The sequence below is a fragment of the Mustela nigripes genome, chromosome 4, assembly GCF_022355385.1.
Source record: "Mustela nigripes isolate SB6536 chromosome 4, MUSNIG.SB6536, whole genome shotgun sequence".
NCBI lineage: Eukaryota > Metazoa > Chordata > Mammalia > Carnivora > Mustelidae > Mustela > Mustela nigripes.
The window spans coordinates 76,395,443-76,414,146 of NC_081560.1; the positions used below are offsets into that span (position 1 = coordinate 76,395,443).

At 31.9% G+C, this 18,704-nt stretch overlaps 1 long non-coding RNA gene across 1 annotated transcript in view; it reads left to right on the forward strand.

Moving 5' to 3' along the window:
* The window catches only part of LOC132015983 (uncharacterized), a 40,618-nt gene extending 22,424 nt beyond the window's left edge, over positions 1-18,194 (forward strand). The window contains exons 5-7 of the long non-coding RNA XR_009403849.1: positions 13,857-13,968; positions 14,980-15,047; positions 18,115-18,194. This is a non-coding gene — a long non-coding RNA (uncharacterized LOC132015983). The remainder of the gene's footprint in view (positions 1-13,856; positions 13,969-14,979; positions 15,048-18,114) is intronic.
* The last annotated feature ends 510 nt before the right edge of the window (positions 18,195-18,704 follow it).

An 18,704-nucleotide genomic window follows, 5' to 3' on the forward strand; every position in this document is an offset into this window, starting at 1 on the left:
ATATTTTTTTTTTTTTAAGATTTTATTTATTTATTTGACAGAGATCACAAGTAGGCAGAGAGGCAGGCTGAAAGAGAGAGAGAGGAAGAAGCAGGCTCCCTGCCGAGCAGAGAGCCTGATGTGGGACTCGATCCCAGGACCCTGGGATCATGACCTGAGCCGAAGGCAGCGGCTTAACCCACTGAGCCACCCAGGCGCCCTGTACATTTGTTTTAACTTATCTGTTGTTTAGAAGGTTTCTTTAGTATAAAGACTATATGTGTATGTATATGTGTATAAGATATATAAGATGCATTCAAAATATATACATGTATCTTAGAGTAGCCAAGACTGTAAGTTTAAACTGTAAAGATTAAATAATAACCTTTGCAAAAGCAAATATTCCTTTCATTGCTACAAATCTTGGAATAAAAAAAATTATTGTTGGTGAAATACAAATAAGGATATGAAGAAAGAGTTAAAACATTAATGAGATAGTCCTAATTTCTTTAAGGCCATTTATGTGTATAAATTAAATGTCAAATTAATAGTTTGCTTACATGCCTGGTAATTTTTTATTGGATGCCAGGTTTTGTGAAATTTATCTTTTTGAGTATTTTGTATTTCTGAAAATATTCTTGAGTTTTATTCTGGAATACAGGTATTTGTAAATAGGTTGATGTCTTTGGGTCTTGCTTTAAGCTTTGCTAGGTGGGACTGTAGATACATGCAGTTTAGAATTAATTTTGCCACACCACAGAAGGGAATCATTTGTTAGTGCTACATGCTCTGTCATTATGAGATTTCTACTCCGGCTGTTGGGAAGAGGCATTATTCTCAGCCCCGTGGGAGCTCCAAGCACTGTTTGCTGTAATCATTTCACATGATCGCCTCCTCCTCACAGTGTTGGGTAGTTTCCTCACACTTATGCACTGATCAGTAGTTACATGAATACTTGATCCTTGGCATATCTTTGGGGCTCTTTCTCATTTTCCCATTATTCTGATCTGCAAATTCTCTTTTCCTTGGTTTTCAAGAGTCTCAGCTCTGTCTCATGTTAGGGACCCTGCCAAGCACTGCTAGGTTTTCTCTCCCCAAGTTGCTGCATGCAAGCTTACACCTGGCAGGCAGTAAGCTGGAATAATCACAAAGCTCATCTCATTGTCTTCATTGCTTAATGTCTGATTTTTTTTTTTTTTTAAATAAGCTCCATGCTAGTTGTGGGACTCCAATGCACAAAGATCCGACCTGAGCTAAGATCAAGAGTCAAATGCTTAACTGAATGAGCCACCCAGGTGCCCCATAATGTCTGATATTTTGAAAGCCTCTGATTTGTTTATTTGGTTAGTTTTTTTCAGACATTTCAGGTAGGGTAAATCTGGTCACTCACAACTTCTTAGCTGGAAGCAGAGGTCTACCATATTTTTTTAATGGCTACAGATGTTCCACTGTATTGCTTATATCAAAATGTAACTGGAGACTAACTGAAGGACATAAAACTTATCTCTAGCGTTTTCAAATTATAAGCAGTATAAAATAACTCTTATGTGTATATTTTAAAATGTGATAGAATAATTTTTTCCTCATTTTTTTAGCTGATAAAAATGACCAAAAAATACTTTTCAATTATGTTTAGCTTTAAAAGTTCCAATTTAGATTTTAAAAAATTTATTTATATTAGAGAGATTGCTACAAGAGGGAGGGGCAGAGGGAGAAAGAATCTGAAGCAGATTGCACTGAGGGCAGAATCCAACATGGGATCCCATCTCACAACTGTGTGATAATGACTTGAGTGAAAATCAGGAGTCTGGTGCTAGACAGACTGAACCACTGAGGCACCCCCAAAAGTGGTGTTTTTACAGTAAGAATGGTAGTTGTCTTTTCACTACCCTATCACTTCAAGTTTCAGAAAACATTGCAAAGTGTAGCAGATGGTAAGGATGGTCTTACTCTCTGCATGTTCAAGTTGGAGGAGGCTATGACAAATAGACTAAGGATATAAATATTAGTGTTTGCTAGATGGTTTTTAACAACTCATTCATTCAACAAATATTTTATTGAGTTTCAGTTATTTGGAGACACTGATGCACCCTAGTGTATGTTAAATAAAGTTACATAATACAGATATTTTGTCGATCCTAGTCTATATTACATTTTATAGTTTAAATTCAACTCTGAAGATTTATAACTTATAATTTTTGTTTTTATTTTTTTATTTGAGTATAATTGACACACGATGTTATATGAGTTTCAGGTGTACGACAGAGTGGTTCAACATTTCATTTTACTATGCTCACCACAAGTGTAGCTACCACCTGTCACCATACAGTGCTATTACAGTATCATTTGCCATATTACCTATGCTCTACATTTTATTCCTATGACATATTCAGTCTATAGCTGGAAGCCTGTATCTCCTGCTCTCCTTCACCAAATTGGCCCAGCCCCCTTTCTTCTGCCAAACATCAGTTTGTTCTCTCTGTTGAGCTTATACATTTTTTTTGTTTTAAATTACTTTCCTATAAACAAACAGAAGGTACATTTTAAACAAAGCAAAACACATTCAACAACCTGCTATTTCACTACTGAATTTATTTTGTTCCTAAGTGTAGTGATTACCTGATTACTTGTAACAATATATATTCCTTCCATACTGGTATTTGACATTGGAATTTAACAAAACAGACCCAATTCAATAAATTTGGAGAAATAGGTTTTCTTTCCCAGCCTTGTGCCCCAATTTTTCTACTTATCAGAACATCTTATAGGACACATTTTATAGGTAAACATTGTGCTTGGAGTCCTGATATTTTTCATAAAGACATTTAGGGTAGGAAGAAATCTCTCTTCTATAAGTGCAATATCCACATTAGATAAAATTTCAAATGCAAACTATTACTTCAGGTTATTCAGAATTCTTATATCTGTATTCATTGCTTCAGAGTCCCATTTTTTAAATAGAAATATTTATAAAGTAGTCCTCCCAAAAAAGGTAATCTCTTCCATACAAAATCTTTATCATTACTCTTTCTTTTGTTGAAATACCAGAATCAAGTGCTAAAGTAATTTTTTGTTTAAATTATCCAATTTAATGACTCTGCATTTTTTCCCATAGAAAAACACTTCAAAATTTAAAAAGGTGAAATTAGATGAAGGGAAATCCTGCTGTGACTCACACAGGATTTCTCTTGTGAAAGAGAAATATTTCACAGTAGTGAGCTTCTTAATTAATAAAGAAGCAAATAGAATTTTGTGAATAGGCCTGACTTTGTGTTCCTGGCAAAATGCGCCAGTTTGGATTGTGTGATTCGAAGCTGGGTACCTGGCAAACTTGGGACCAGGGTTAGATCAGGTTTTGTGGGATCTGTAGCTTATTCAATTAGGTGAAAAGGGCCTTACCAAAAAAAAAAAAAAAGAAAATTAAAAACACAAAATTTGTTATGAAAGAGATATTTGTTCAGCATGAGAAAAATATAATAAAATATTACAAATTTAAAAAGCTGACAAATAGCATTAAAACTTAAAAATACAAAATGCAGAAATTAATACATGTCTTTAATAATGAATTGCTTGACATACCTCTATTATTCTATTCCCTTTCTGTTTTGGCTGCATACTTTGTATTGGCTACATACTTTGTATTCTGTATTTTTTTTTCCTCATATGGATGTTGAGTTGTTCCTATACCCTTATTAGAAGAGATTTTCCTTTTTTGCTTGAATTTCTCTTGTGTCTTTGTCAAAAACCATTTGACTAATGCATGGAACACATTTTTGAACACTCTGTTCTTTTTCATTGATTTATTTGTCTATGCTCTCATCACTACCACACCATCTTAATTATTGTAGGTTTATTTGAAGTTCCTGAAGTCAAAGGTTAGATCTTCTAACTTTGGTGTTTTTCAAGGTAGTTTTAATTATCTTTTGTTTTTTGCTTTTCCTAATACATTAAAAAATTTTCTCATCTTTTTCGAGTACAAAATATGTTAGAATTTTTATTGGGATTATGTTGCATTTATAGATCAGTCTTGGTGTCTTAACAATATTTGGTCTTGCGATCCATGAAAATGATATATATCTCTATTTATTCAATTGTTCTTAGCAACATTTTATATTATTAGTATATAAGTTTTGTATTTAATTTTGTTAAATCTAAACATCTAAACTAAGCATTTTTGGTGCTATTTTAAATATTATTTAAAAAATGTGTTTTTAAATGTTCATTGTTAGGGGCACCTGGGTCATTCAATTGATTAAGCATTAAGCATCTGCCCCACATTGGGCTCTCTGCCCCACATTGGGCTCTCTGCTCACCAGGAAGCCTGCTTTCCCCTATTTCTCTGCTTACTACTCCCCTTGCTTGTGCGCTCTCACTTTCTGTCAAATAAATAGTTCATTGTTAGTATAATAAAAACATGAGTGCTGTATGTCTATTAATTCTGTAACCTGAAACAATAGTTGCAGTAGCTTTTTGTTTTTGTATGTTTTTTGGGCAGGTTTCTTAAGATTTTTTATATACATAATCCTTTCAACTGTGAATAATGATACTTTCCCTCCTTTCATATCTGTTTGTTGTTTTTTTCTTTTGCATTGGATATTAACTCTTTTTTTTTTTAAGACTTTATTTATTTATTTGACAGAGAGAAAGATCACAAGTAGGCAGAGCAGCAGGCAGAGAGAGAAGGGGAAGCAGGCAGAGAGCCCGATGCAGGGCTCAATCCCAGGACCCTGAGATCATGACCTGAGCCGAAGGCAGAGGCCCTAAGCCACTGAGCCACCTGGGCGCCCCTGGATATTAACTCTTAAGCCATGATCAGGTGATGTGGCTAGATTAGATATCTTTTCTTTTTATGTCATGTTAGAGGGAAAATATTTACTATTATACTGTTAAAAAAGATGTAATTTTTTATTGATCATGGTTCTTATCAGATTGGTTAAGTTTTCTTCTCAATTTGCTGAGAGATTTTTATTCAGAGATTGTTTTGTTTTTGTCAGATGCCATTTCTCCATTTAGTAAAACAATCATATGACTTTTAGTCTTAAACTGTTACAGTAGTGAATTATATTGATAGAGTATCCTAAATTAAACTTCTCTTGAATTCCTTGAATATATTTAACTTGATCATAGTATACAATGTTTATATATGGTTGGACTTGATTTACTAATATTTTAAAAGGATTTTTGAATATATTTTTTGAAGTTTTATAAATTTATTTTCTTATAATGTTCTTATCTGATTGTGATAATCAGTAATATTAACCTTATAAAGTAACTCAATATGGTGGCAACTTCCTTTCTCTTCTGTTTCCTGAAAGATTTTGTGTAGGACTTGTATTAGTTTTTATTTAAATATCTATTAGGATTTACTGGTGATGCCATCTGGGCCTAAAGGATTTTTTTTTTTTTTTTTTTTGATGGGAGATTGTTTAATTACAAATTTAATCACTTTCTTGGAAAGAGGGCTCTATAGAGTTTCAGTTTCTTTTCTGGTCAATTTTAGTAATTTGTGTCTTCCAATACATTTTCCATGTAATCTAAGTTGTTGAATTTAATGCCATAAAGTTACTCATGATAGTCCATCATAATACTTTTAGTGTAAGTATCAATCATATACAGTATTGGTATTGTGTCTTTATTCATATTCATTCTAGGGGTTTATTAATTTCACTGATTATTTCAAAAGACTAACTGATTTTGTTAATTTTCTGTATCATTTTTCTTTTTCTATTTCTTATTTCTACTTGAATTTTTATTATTCCTTTATTTTGATTCTTCTAATAACTGTAGTTTATATTTTGAATATTCTATAGATTTTAAACATGGAACAGAAATCATTGCCTTACACCTTTAAAATATTCTAATATAGCATTTAAAACTATACACTTCTGGAAAGAGGTTTCTTAGAAGATGGTGGAATTCCTGGAAGCAAATTCCAGAATATGTCTCCCTACATAGACAATAATTGTTCTGGCAGAATTTTTCTGATGTATTTGTCCTGGAACTCTGGAGTCCATGTAGATCTTGCAATCTCTGGGGAAGGCTTGGACAGTAACTTGTGGTTAATTTTGGGTCAACTTCAGTTCTTACTGTAGCAGCAGTATCCATCTCTCTTATGTTCTAAAGTAGTTCCACACAGCTTGCAGGAGCCAGGGGGAGCAAAAAGGGTTCTATTCTTCAAACCATGGGGAATCTCTGTTCTGATTACTGATTCTAATCAGAGAAGTAGAGACAAAGAACTTAGCAGTCCTTATTATTGTATTTCCTTCCATTGTTGCAAGCCCCTGCACCTATCAATGAAAAGACTTCCAGGGAATTTAAATAACCAGTGTTATATCTCCTCTTCATTTAAAATTTTTCCACCTTTAGAAACCAGATATTGAAAACTATGACATGCAAAAGCAACTGGTTATATGAGGAAAATGAGAAAGTGACTACATGTGTTCAGAGAAAAGTGCAGGTTCAGAAGACTTGAAAGGACCTCATATTTATAGCTCTACTTGACACAAAGGGAATCTATAACAACAAAAAAACAGGAACAATAACAGAAACCATTAACTTTCAAAATTATAAAAGAAAAAAAAACTGTCAAGAATTTTATGTCCAACAAAACTGTCCTTCAAAAATGAGGGGAGAAACTAAGGCATTCTCAGATAAATAAAAAATGAAGGATTTGTTACCCCTAGACCTATATTGCAAGAAATGCTTAGGGGAGTCCTGCAGGGTGAAATAAAAGGACACTATAGAGTAATGTAAAGATATGTAGAAATACAGATCTCCATAATGGTAAATACATGGGTAATTATAAAAGCTACTATCACTGTAACAATGCTTTGTAACTCCATTTTTTGTTTTCTCCCCCCCAACTTTTTGTCTTTTACATAATTTAAGAGACTGATGAATTTAAAAGAATCACTAGTTTATGTTTTGGGCCACATGATGTATAAAGATATAATTTGTGGCATCAACAACTGAAAGGTGTGAGGGTAGAGCTATTAAAGGAGCAGTTTTTGTATGATATAGAAGGTAAGCTGATATAAACTGAAATTTGAGTGTTATAATTTTAAGATGTCAAATGTAAATTCCACAGTAACAATGAAGTAAATAGCCAAAGAATATACACAAAAGGAAAGGTCAGAGGAAGTTAAATGTTTCTCTACAAAAAACAAGCAAATGAACAAAAAAAACAGGTTATATGAAAGAAGACAGTAATGTAGAAGATGAAGGACAAAAAGTCTAGAAGACATATAGAAAACAAATAACAAAATGACAGAAATGAGTTTTTCTTATTCCTAATGGCTTTGAGTATGAATGGCTTAGACTTTCCAATAAAAAGACAGAGATTGATAGAATGGAAAATAAACATACACATGATCCAGCTATATACTGTCTACAAGAGACTCACTTTGTATCCAAAGATATGAGTAGATTAAAATTGAAAGGATGGGAAAAGATACTCAATGCAAATAATAACCAAAAAGAATAAGACTGGCTATACTAACATCAGACAAAAGTTTTAACTTAAATGAAAAATATTATAAGACTCAAAGGACATTATGTATTAGTGAAAGTTTCGGCATAACAAGAAGATACGACAAAACCTACCAAGACCAAGTCACAAGCATTTGGAAAATCTGAATAGATTTATAATTAGTAGGGAGAGTGAATTAGCAATCAAAAATAACTTACAAAATGCTTAGACCTGGTGACTTCACTAGTGAATTCTATACAATATTCAGAGAATAACTAACACTAATCCATTTCTAACATCCAAAAATTTGAAGAGAAGAAACACTTCCTAACTTACTCTGTGAGACCAGCATTGCTCTGGTATCAAAGCCAAAGACACTACAGGTAAAGAAAACTATACACCCATATTACTTATGAACATTGATGCAGAAATCTTCAACAAGTTACTACACTAAATTCAGTAGCACATTAAAGGATTATGCACAATGAGTGAGTGGGGTTCATTCCTGGAATACAAGTTGACTTAATATACAAAAATTGACCAATGTAGTACACCACATTAATAGGATAAAGGGAAAAAATACCACATGATCATTTTACTTGATGTACAAAAAATATTTGACAAAATTCAACATACTTTAATGATAAAAATACTCAAATGAAGAATAGAAGAAAATTACCTCAACATAATAAAAGCTATGTACAAAAAATCCATAGTAGACAGCATATGTTTTTGCATTCCATTTTATATTATGGCATTTTAGTTACTCTTCTTTATACTTTTGGGGTGTTTCTTTAGATAATAAAATATGCACATATAATTTATTATGACAAACATTAAAAATATTTAAGAGCAGTTTAAGAAATTTATAAAAATATATTTTCAGTTGTCATATATTTTACTTCTTAACATTCTATAAAAACCATTTTTATTAAGTTTTTATTTTAATTCCAATATAGTTAACCTACAGTGTTACATTAGTTTGAGGTGTACAATATAGTAATTCCATATTCCATATATCATCTAGTACTCATCAAGACAAGTGCCCTCCTTAAGCCCCTTCACCTATTAACCCCTGTCTTCATGCCCTCCCCTCTGGTAACTATTAGCTTGTTTTCTATAGTTAAGAGTCTGTTTCTTGGTCTGCCTCTCTCTCTCTCTTTTTTCCATCTTTGCTCATTTGTTTTGTTTCTTAAATTCCACATATGAGTGAAATCATATGGTATTTGTCTTTCTCTGACTGACTGACTTTGTTTAGCATAATATTCTCTAGCTCCATCTATGTTGTTGCAAATGACCAGAATCCATTATTCATGGCTGAATAATATTCTACGTATATGTATATGTATATGTATATGTATATGTATGTACATATATGTGTATGTAGGCCACTTCTTCTTTATCCATTCATCTGTCAATGGATACTTAGGCTGTTTCCATAATTTGCTATTGTAGATAATACTGCTGTAAACCTTGGGTGTATCCTTTTAATTAATATTTTTGTATTCTTTGGGTAAATACCTAGCAGGGCAATTGCTGGATCCTAGGTTAGTTCTGTTTTTACCTGTTTGAGGAAGCTCCATACTGTTTTCCAGAGGGTTGCACCAGTTTGCATCCTCACCAACAGTGTACAAGGGTTACTTGTTTCACATGCTTGCCAACATTCGTTTCTGTGTTTTTGATTTTAGCCATTCTGAGAAGTATGAGTTGATATCTCATTATAGTTTTGCACTTCCCTGATAGTGAGTGATATTGAGCATCTTTTCATGTGTCTGTTAGCCATCTGTATGTCTTCTTTGGAAAAATGTCTGTTCATGTCTCCTGCCCATTTTTTAATTGGATTATTCATTTCTGGGGGCTTGAATTTTTAAGTTCCTTATATATTTTGTATACTAACCCTTTATTGGATGGGTCATTTATAAATATCTTCTCCCATTCATTTGATTACCTATTAGTTTTTTTTTATTGTTTCCTTCACTGTGCAGAAGCTTTTTATTTTGATGTAGTCCCAATAGGTTATTTTTACTTTATTTCTCTCACCTCAGGAGACTTATCTAGAAAAATGTTGCTGTGGCTGATGTCAGAGACATTACTGCCTGTGCTCTCTTCTAGGATTTTTATGGTTTAGGGTCTTACATTTAAGTCCTTAATCTATTTTGAATTCATTTTTGGGTATAGTATAAGAAAGTGGTCCATTTTCATTCTTTTGCATGTAGCTGTAGCTGTCCAGTTTTCTCAACACCATTTGTTGAAGAAACTGTCTTGTTTCCATTGCATATTCTTTCCTACTGTTGAAGATTGACTATATAATTATTATAAAACCTTTTTGTTATAATTCTACTTTACATGGTAAATTGTCTCCAAGGAAACAAAAAAAATATGTGTAGGTATAGGAATAATAATTTCAATGGTCCTTAATATTTGCTGACCAAATTTTTTTCTGGTGTTCTTCATTACTTCTTACAAAACCGTTCCCAACTGATACCACTTTCCTCTAGCCTACAGAAAATCCTTTAGTGTTTCTTATAGTGGAGATTAATTCTTTCAAGTTTTCACTCTGAAAATGATCTTGTAACATGTAATATTTATTAATAAAATTGGAAAAGTAAAGGAAATCCATTGTTTTATAGACTTTTTAGAGAGGAGCACTCTCATGTTGCTTTAAGCAGGGAAAAATGATGAAACCACAAAATTCTTTTTTGGCAATGGAATTTAAAATATGTTTCATATTTTGACTTAAATATTAAAATTCTTGGAATTTATAGGAAAATTCATATGTGAAAATATGTCTGTAAGGGTGCACCACATAGCTTTATTTCTAATAGCAAAAAGAAAAATGGCAATAACCTCAGTTAAGTAAATGATAGTATATCCATATGACAGAATAACATTTAGCTCCCAAAATTTATGTTGCAAAATACATCGCTAGAATTGAGAAAATTCTAAAAAATAGTGTGTATACTATGAAATAACTTAAAAATGTGTATGTTTTTAACTGAATAGAAAAGAAAACTGGTAGATATCAAATTTTAGCAATGGTGATTTTTTTTTTTCCTTTCTGGTTTTTGTTTTGTTTTGTGTGTGTGTGTGTGTGTGTGTATGTATGTGTGTTTTCCAACTTGTCTGCCTTGACTTTGTAATTAAGCTGAACTCTTATAATATTTATTTAAGGAACTATTATCAAGGACAGTAGAAAATATTAAATATACCGTAGAAAAAAGATCTAAGAAAGAAATTCTACTGAAGTTTGGAGTCTATATAATTCTCTAGGGAGTGTAGATGTCTTTTTTGCCTAAAGGACTAACAATAAAACCATTTAATTCGTGTTTCATGTCTCTTCTTTTCCATACCTAATGAGCTGTGGTAAAGGGATAAAAGTTGAGAAAGACACAGGAGCCACATAATATAATCCTGAATTTTAAAAAAGTCAATTATAAATGGAAGTGTCTTTAAATTTTACACCAATTATGAAAAGCCTGGTTTATATCTTTGCAGGTTTCCAAAAAGTTTTGAAGGTTATATTTTCTGTTTTCTGAAATGTGTTGATTCTTCTTACTAGAGAACTGGGAACTGGAAAATTGTTAGCCTGGTGACCTGAAATGATGTATTTTGGCCTGAGGCTAGTTGACCTGCCAGGCAAATGGTAATGGGTAGAAGGGTGTGTTCCTTACAACACTTCAATGTCTATTTTTACCTATGCACACAGGCATCATCTTAAGAAGCAATGTGCTGTTGTGCATTTGAAGGTCCTACAGTACTATGGCAAATTGGAATTTAGATTTTCTGACCATTGGTAAACTACCAATCCATTCTCTTGGTGAAATAAAAAAATATGGAGAACTTGTATTTGAAAGAGAATTATTAATGGTCCTTATCTTGCCTTACTATGTTGTGATATTACGGAATATTACTAAAATGTTACTTAAAAGGCTGTGGGTAGAAAGAAGTATGATCTAATTAGTACGTATTTAATGATACTACTTCTGTTTCCAGTAGGAACAAATTAGAAGCATTTATGTTAGATTTAGAAAGGAGTTTATAAGAAAACTTAAATATGTTAAGTGTACGAAAATATAAATTTTATATTCTTCCACCTAACATTTTATTGTGAAATATAAATTATCCCCACTTAACATTTTATTGTGACCATTACCTAAGGCAATAAATATTTTTGAAAGCATTATTTTCAATGGATATATAAAATTCCCCTAAAGGAAAAGCCTCTTCTTTTTCTGTCAACCAATAAATTGCTGCCAAAATAATCATTCTTCATTATAAGATGGTATCACATCATTAAACTACATTGGTTTTCAGAAATGATTTTATGAAACTCTCGAAATGTTAGTGATCACAACAGGATATTATAAAAAGAGGGTAATTTCTCTTTAGTCTCAGATTATCAATGTGCTTTTCCTAAGCACCTGTTTATTTTTAACTTATGGATGCTATATGCCATAAAAATGACTACATTTTAAATCCTGCCTCTAGAAAGCTTGGATAAAGTTATAGTCTAACTCTAGAATTTACATATAACTTCACTTAGACTTCCCATACCCGAACATCACTTACTGTAAATTAATTTTAGCTTGTCATATGTGTGCAGGCTTTTGAGACATATTTATTGTGAAAAGTTAGTATACAAATAACAACAAATCAGCTCTGATTATAAAAATACCACAAGGAAATTACCTGGTCTCTGAGTATAAGTTTCCCAACCTAAATGATGTGGATAGATACTTTAGGGTAGAGACATAATGAAGTTTAAATTAGATACTTTAAGTGAAAGCCTATTCCAGAGTCAGGAAGAGAATAATGTTCAAAAGGTGTCTTCCATTCTTACTTTAGAAACAGAGTTAGTACATAAATTCCATTTTCATTTAGGTGACATACTTGTTGTTAACTGGAGTCATTCTGAAACCATCCCAAGTAGACAACAACCTATCTAGTGTTAGCAATATTTTAGTACTTAATATAGAGCAACTGTATATATTAAAAATAAGTTTATTTTATTTTATTTTTTTAAAGATTTTATTTATTTATTTGACAGACAGAGATCACAAGCAGGCAGAGCAGCAGGCAGAGAGAGAGAGAGAGGAGGAAGCGGACTCCCTGCTGAGCAGAGAGCCTGATGCAGGGCTCAATCCCAGGGATCGTGGCCTGAGCCGAAAGCAGAGGCTTTAACCCACTGAGCCCAGGAGCCCCTAAAAATCATTTTAAAAGGCTAGTGAAATAAAACAAAAATGTTTTTCAGTTTTCAAATGATTATTTTGGTAATATATAGTTAAATGCAATTTTATCTTTAGTATGGAAAAGGATTACCATAATTTCTTTAGAGTATAATCTTAGAATATACTAAAACTATGGCAATTTATATATAGTTTTATACAAAAGATTTAAGATATTTCAAACTTTAAGTATATATAGACAATTATGAAAGAAGGATGAAAAAGTCAGTGTAGAGCACTCCATGTACTAAATAATAAAATATATTCCTTTTTTTTAAAGATTTTATTTATTTATTTGATATATAAAGAGAGAGCACAAGCAGGCAGAGTGGCAGGCCAAGGGAGAGAGAGAAGCAGACTCCCCACTGAGCAAGAAGTCCAGTGCGGGACTCTATCCCAGGACACTGGGATTATGACCTGAGCTGAAGGCAGCTGCTCAAGCAACCGAGCCACCCAGGTGTCCCTGTAAAATATTTTCTTAATAATAAGATTACTAATCAGGAATGGCAATATGTGTAAAGAAACATTTCCCCTATTACATATGTTTGTATTAATTTGCTTTTTACATAGTATATTAATATTTGATTTACTTAAATCACACTTTGCCTTTAAAATATCATTAAAATTTATAACGTATAGATAATGCAGTTATGTAATTACTTAATCTTGTGTTGGGGATAGTGAGGGAAGTAGGCTGTGTCATAGGGATAGCTCACAAGATGTTTTTATTTTTCCTTTAAATTTAATTAATACTTATTTAGTATTTAAAATTAAAATTAAAATTGTAAAATTAAAGCAAATATTTTCCTAGTGTTCACATATAATCAGGGCTTGCAACTTAAATCTTTTGACTAAAAAATACATTACAAATAAATTCTAACTATGGTGGTCAAAACGTCTTAACCAGGGAAGAGAAAATTTAGTCTTAAACATTTTTCTTCTGAGAGAAATCAACCAAGTGAGCCAATAGTGATTAGACAGTCTGCCCCTCTTCATTCCATTTCCCATTCCTAGAATGAAATAAAACAATGAGAAATAACACTTGACTATGAAGCAGTGGAGACATAAAAGATTTGAGTTTCTGTTACTGGGTTTTCATACTGTGATTGTCCTATACCCATTTTTTTTATGATGCTCTGATACCCAATTTATTCTTCAGGTTTTTTGTTTTTGTTTTTTGACAGGAACTCTCAGAAAAGATCTTTTATCTAAGGAGTCATTAACATGGTCTCTTATCAAAAGCCACATATATTCAAAGAGAAGGAATGACCAAGACAGATAGCCTTCATTCCTGAGGTAAGAGTCATGAACTCACAAAGAGGTGATAAGGATATGTATGTTTTATCTACGCTCTTTTTGTTAACCCACACATGCACACACATACACACACAGAGAAATTTGTTTTTCAGGAATAGATAAAGGAAGAGAATTGCCTTCAGAAACTGGAAGAACAAATGGAAATCCTAAATGTTACCTGCACTTAATTATTAGTCTTTGCTTTGCCTACAACAAACTTCTCTTTTTTATTTCTCAAATTGGGAGAGAGAGAGTTATATAGAGATATTTTTAAAAAGTATAGAAAATTTTTATTGCTTAGAAAATAATTCAGACATCATAAAAGTTTATATATATATATAAATAACTGTTACCATTAAAACATGAATCTTTATTAAGAATGTTAAATTTATGCCTTGAAACAATACTATAATTATATTCTCAATTTGATGAGCTAACCTGGCAATTATGCTTGATTACTGAATTTTTCCTATTAGCATTTATTACTTAAGTAACCATGACAAACAAATACATCTTGACAACTTTTGTCTTCCTAAAATATTACCTGGTTGTAATTTAAAGTGAAAATATGACCATTGCATTAAGACTGGAAATAATTTGAGTACCTTTCCAGACCTCTGACTTACCAGTAGTTTGGTGGTGGGTTTAAAAGAAAAAAAAAGTACCATTATCTTTGTCAGAGTTACTGATATTTATAAAAGATGGTTACATATTACTGAGCCTGTGGCAAGTATTCTTAGAACACTAAATGAACTATTTAAATATTATTGAGCAAATTATACTCCTTTGGCTTTTATTAATCAACAAATAATTGATACATATTTTGCATATGCCTTTGATGTGTTCAGGTTAGTGCTTGACTAGGAATACATACGTATAAGTCATCAATTTCACTTTTTAAGATACTTAAATTTGAAGAAACAGTAGTTACACATAGTAAACATTGTTGAACAGTAACATTGGTTTCTGATCATACCTATAATGATATGGTATCTATTTAAAATGTTCCAGATATTTAGATAAGGAAGATGGATCTGTTCAACTCATTGGTCTGGTCACCCAGCCAGAGAGGGGAACAGGTAAGTCAAAGCAAAGCCATAATGACAAACAACCTGATGAATACTTTCTGAGGCAGGTAAAGTTGATTGTATTATGAGGTAAAGCCATTGCTCCAATAGATCACATTGTTCACAGTTGTAAAACTGTAAAATATTTGCCAGTAACATTTGCTATGGATATCCGTGACTAAACTCAGGAAATTTCCTTGTGTGTCGTCTTTGTCTTGGATTCCATAGTACTGAATAACAGTATTTAAATTTTACTCTCTGAATTGCCCTAAGGCTCTGTGCCTAGTGAGTGGGTAACTAACAAATATCTGATGCTGATATACATAGGTCACTTAAAGATTAGTCAGAAGGTATTATGTGGGATAGATTTTAGACCTGATTACAAATCCGAGCAGCCCACATGAGTAGGTCAACTTTGAAAAAGATTTTGAGTCATCATGGATTTTAACCTGGATTAAAGGAGATTTAACAAATATTTTCATGGGAAGAGACTCACTGGGGACAAATGTTATTTTGCATTGAGTATTCTTGAAAGCAAATGTGGATTATGTATAATAAGAAGGAATAACACTTTGATAGATAATGCTGAATGTCCTGAGGTATTTTAAATTTTGAAACCTCTTTTAGATATTAGAGTTTTCAGACTTTTAAGGACACTTTCATCTTAAATTTTAGTTTTTTTTTTAAGATTTTATTTTTGAAATTAATCTCTACACACAGTGTGTGACTTGAACTTAACAACACAAAGATCAAGAGTTACATGCTCCACCAACTGAAGTCAATGAAGCACCCCTTAAATTTTAGTATTTTAAACATATACAGATCATTATTTGTCTACAAACTAATACTGAATGCTAAGTCAGTGTTATATGAGTGTATATAATAACATCATTCATAGTCTTGATATCGTTATGGTGATTGAATTTTAGTTCACTAGCAGCATGTATGTTATTATCTTGTATTCTTAATCATTAGTGTGGGGATATGCATTAGACTACTAAGTGACTTGCTTTGGGTAAGACAGTCTAATTTTTTTTTTAAACAAAAAGACTTCTATTAGCCAGACACATTACCAGAAAATATATCATGTACCTTTTAATGAGTTGCTTTTTGTTGCTATAATTAAATTGATGATAGGGTTGTAAACAAAGTGAATCATGATACTTTACAAACTCAGCCTACTACCTCTTCCTGGGAGTATGCTCCAGCATGGGCAGAAACATACATAAAGTAGATCTTTGGGCTGGAATTTCTTAATGTACAATTCTCAAAGTAAAGATCATAGACACACACACACACACACACACACATTGAAGTTTTGGAGCAGGGTGAAAAAAATCTAGATTTTCCAAATCATCAGATTTATTAATCTTATAATCCTGCGCCTATCCAACACTTTTTTCTTGAAAATTTTGTAACTCTAATTATAACTGAAAGTGAAATAGAGATGTGAGTAAACTAATACATAAGTAAATGTAAGTAGAATTGATTCACTAATACACTAAAATTTGAGAATGTTATAAATTTCAAAAGACTTCCATATATGTTAGCTTCTTCAAGACATAGTAAAACTTTATCATTTGGATAGGTCTTATAATCCACTTTACAGATGACCAAACAATGATTTTAGAAGACTTACTGAAGAGTAGATAGCTAACTGATATCAGAGACGCGCTAAAAGTCCTTCTCTTTTTTTTTTTTTTTTTTTATTTTTATTTTTTATAAACATATATTTTTAAAGTCCTTCTCTTGATTTCTCCTGTAGGGCTTTCTCTCTTAAAATGACTTCATGTTCATAAAGTACACTCGCCAGTTGAATATTTTCAGTTTAATAAAATTTAAAAAAGTATTTTAAGGCTGGATGGCAAATGGACGACAGCTAGTTTCATTATAGTTCTTTTAATGTGACTTAGCTTCAGTTTTTTGAAATTGTTTCAAACAGAATGTGTTTGCCTGTGGTAGCAGGATATAGTAAGCACTAGATAAAATAAAACTGTTGAGTTCCAGGTCTTAAATGAAATTCTAGGATGTATTAGTTAAATGATAAATCTAAGTAATTATATAAGAATGTGAAGATAAAAAGGATGCATTTTAAAATTTTTATTTATTTATTGAAGTATAATCAACATACAAGATGATGCTAGTTTCAGAGATGAAAAGCATAGCATAGGGAACAATGTCAAAAATATTGTAATACTGTTGTATAGTAAAAAAAAAAAAGACTATTTTCAAAAATAATTATCAGAATGCTACATTATGGGGGATTCCATGACATTTATTTTCATTGAAACATTTGGAAAAGTTTTCTATGAATTCCTTAAGATTAAAGCATTTAAATTTAAAATAGATAATATTATTAAGAGTATTACATATTTACCACTGATTAATCTAAGAAATGCTGACCAGTGACAGTTTTTATGGAAACTTACAGAGGTATATGATGAATTTCATCTTTATTTTTCCGTTAAAAGTTGTTCCATTCTGGATGACCTCTCTTCATAGCATTTGAATGTCTAAATAAATGGCCATGGAGGCAAGACACACAGACATACACCATCACCACCACCACCACCACCACAATAAAATGATGACTTCTTCTGAGGCCTTTCATTTCTGGACATAAAATCTTATGAGATTTATCACCAAGTAAGACATTAGAAGGACACCTGGTTATAAATATTTTATAAAATCAATAAATTCCTCACAGAAGAAAAGCAAGGACTCTTCTTGGATTTTAATGAAATAGCTGGCAAAGTTAAGGACAGTCAACACAAAAGCTGATTTTTCCTGAAGTTTTCCATACTTTATCTATTTATTTAAAGGATTTTTATTTATTTATTCGACAGAGATCACAAATAGGCAGAGAGGCAGACAGAGAGAGAAGGGGAAACAGGCTCCCTGCTGAGAAGAGAGCCTGATGCAGGGCTCCATTCCAGGACCCTGAGCCAAAGGCAGAGGCTTTAACCCACTGAGCCACCCAGGGGCCCCTGAAATTTTCCATTCTTTAGAAATATTTAATCATACTTCCATTTCCAGATTTCAATAACACAATGTTAATTAAGCCATTCTATTTGCACAGTTCTATGAAGTCTATAGAATGCCTTTTTTCCTCCTGAAATACAACAGACATCCATCCACTGCTGTTTACGAAGTGAAAAGGTAAGCTTAATTTTAGTTGATCTATTCTAGAAGATAATGAATAACTATAAAATGCTGAGTCCAGTCCCTGCACTTTTAAAAGAAACATTTGCGAAGGATCTTATGATTTGATATTCTTAGTTGTATATATTTTCAGGACATATGTGAAATATAGGAATGAAAATACTCAAAAATTATTAAAATATCACTTATTTTTCTCTTAGATAATTTTAGCTTCACTCACATTCCTCCCAAAGGTTTATTTATTCTGGATGCAAAAATCTTTGTGAAAGGGAACATCTTGTGTAGTACATAAGATAGAATACACATGCAAGAAGGATATATAATAAATGGTTTTATGATATCATGATAATATAAACAACCTCTAAAAATTACATGAAATGAATCTCCTGTGTGTTTTTTAATTTCTAGAGAAAGCAAAAGATAATAAATGATTGTTTGCTTAGGGAATTGAAAAAGGAAACCTACCCGGACATTTAATAAAAACAAATTTTTTCAAGGTTTCCTTGG